The sequence below is a fragment of the Bubalus bubalis genome, chromosome 4 (genome assembly GCF_019923935.1).
Source record: "Bubalus bubalis isolate 160015118507 breed Murrah chromosome 4, NDDB_SH_1, whole genome shotgun sequence".
Taxonomy (NCBI): Eukaryota; Metazoa; Chordata; class Mammalia; order Artiodactyla; family Bovidae; genus Bubalus; species Bubalus bubalis.
The window spans coordinates 55,579,683-55,582,356 of NC_059160.1; positions in this window are offsets into that span (position 1 = coordinate 55,579,683).

Sequence of the window (2,674 nt, forward strand, 5' to 3'; positions counted from 1 at the left end):
AATCCTGATAAAATTAACTTTATTTTGGACAGATCAAAATACTTATAGATTACTTGCACTAGAGAGCTCTTTTGTTTGAAGCCACTAGCACATAATTAAAGTTGATGTACAAACATTTTAGATTTCAAGGAAAAAATTCCCACTGCTGGAACTATTCTTCCCTATAGCTTGACATCTCTGCTCTCCATTATGAATACTTTTGCAGAGTATCCAAGTCTGATGCTAAGTTAGAGTAACTAATGAGTCTCAGGGTAGCTTAGAGTTCTTTCTTCCCTTGGCATTGTGACCAGTCTTTCATCTAGCAAGTACTTTTTGAGCACAATCTGTATCCACACACTGGGGACACATAAATTCAGTTCCGTTCAGTTGTTCAGTTGTGTGTGACTCTTTGTGACCCCATGGACAGCAGCTCACCAGGCTTCCCTGTCCATCACCAACTTCCAAAGTTTACTCAAACTCAAGTCCATCACATTGGTGATGCCATCCAAACCATCTCATCCTTTGTTGTCCCCTTCTCCTCCCGCCTTCAGTCTTTCCCAGCATTAGGGTTTTTTCCAAGGAGTCAGTTCTTCGTATCAGGTGGCCAAAGTATTGGAGTTTCACCTTCAGCATCAGTGCTTCCAATGAATATTCAGGACTGATTTCCTTTAGGATTGACTGGTTGGATCTCCTTGCAGCCCAAGGGACTCTCAAGAGTCTTCTTGAACACCACAGTTCAAAAGCATCAGTTCTTCAGCGCTCAGCTTTCTTTATAGTCCAACTCTCACATCCATACATGACTACTGGAAAAACCAGAGCTTTAACTAGATGGACCTTTGTTGGTAAAGTAATGTCTCTGTTTTTTAACATGCTGTTAGGTTGGTTAGAGCTTTTCTTCCAAGGAGCAAGTGTCTTTTAATTTCATGGCTGCAGTCACCATCTGCAGTGATTTTGGAGCCCCCCAAAAATAAAGTCTTTCACTATTTCCATTATTTCCCTATCTATCTGCCATAAAGTGATGGGACCAGATGCCATGATCTTAGTTTTCTGAATGTTGAGCTTTAAGCCAACTTTTTCACTCTCCTCTTTCACTTTCATCAAGAGGCTCTTTAGTTCTTCTTTGCTTTCTGCCATAAGGGTGGTATCATCTGCATATCTGAGGTTATTGATATTTCTCCTGGCAATCTTGATTCCAGCCTGTGCTTCATCCAGCCCAGCATTTAGCATGATGTACTCTGCATATAAGTTAAATAAGTAGGTGAAAATATACAGCCTTGACATACTCCTTTCCCGATTTGGACCAGTCTATTGTTCCATGTCCAGTTCTAATTGTTGCTTCCTGACCTGCATACAGATTTCTTAGAAGGCAGGTCAGGTGGTCTGTTATTCCCATCTCTTTAAGAATTTTCCACAGTTTGTTGTGATCCACACAGTCAATGGCTTTGGCATTGACTTGGCATTATTTGTCAATAAAGCAGAAGTAGATGTTTTTCTGGAACTCTCTTGCTTTTTCGATGATCCAGCGGATGTTGGCAATTTGATCTCTGGTTCCTCTGCCTTTTCTAAATCCAGCTTGAACATCTGGAAGTTCACACAGTTCACATACTGTTGAAGCCTGGCTTGGAGAATTTTGAGCATTACTTTGCTAGCATGTGAGATGAGTGCAATTGTGGGGTAGTTTGAGCATTCTTTGGCATTGCCTTTCTTAGGGATTGGAATGAAAACTGACCTTTTCCTCTCCTGTGGCCAGTGCTGAGTTTTCCAAATTTGCTGGCGTATTGAGTGCAGCACTTTCACAGTATCATCATTTAGGATTCGAAAGAGCTCAACTGGAGTTCCAACACCTCCACTAGCTTTGTTCGTAGTGATGCTTCTTAAGGCCCACTTTACTTTGCATTCCAGGAGGTCTGGCTCTAGGTGAGTGATCACACTGTCGTGGTTATCTGGGTCATGAATATCTTTTTTGTATGGTTCTTTCTTGCCACCTCTTCTTAATGTCTTCTGCTTCTGTTAGGTCCATACCATTTCTGTCCTTTATTGCACTCATCTGTGCATGAAATATTCCGTTGGTGTCTCTAATTTTCTTGAAGAGATCTTTAGTCTTTCCCATTCTATCCGTAAGACTCAATTTGTGCCCACTCAGGAAGTTTGGAGGCTGGCAGACGAGTGCATGTCATTTTAGAAGCATCCAGGAAAAAATTCCAAAATAGAAAAGAAAAAAAAATCACTATGAGAAGCCACCAAATGCTTTACAACACTTCTATTTTGAGCTATCTACACACATCACACCATCTTCAGCATAGATTTCTAAAATGATATACAGTACTGGTCTCATGTTACTTCATTGGTAAATGAGGATGCTTGGGGCTGGTGCACTGGGACGACCCAGAGGGATGGAATGGGGAGGGAGGAGGGAGGAGGGTTCAGGATGGGGAACACATGTATACCTGTGGCGGATTCATTTTGATATTTGGCAAAACTAATACGGTTATGTAAAGTTAAAAAAAAAAAAAAAAAAAAGCAACAAACTCAGTAGCAATAAGCATCCTGAGGTGACTCTCTTGTTAGATGCTCAGAAGTGGTGAGCAAAAGGCCACCACACACACATGGACCACACACACTGACAGCTCCAGGAGATACCAGGGATGATGCAGAGATACGGACCTGCTCCTATCCCTCTGGGATTCGCTGTGTG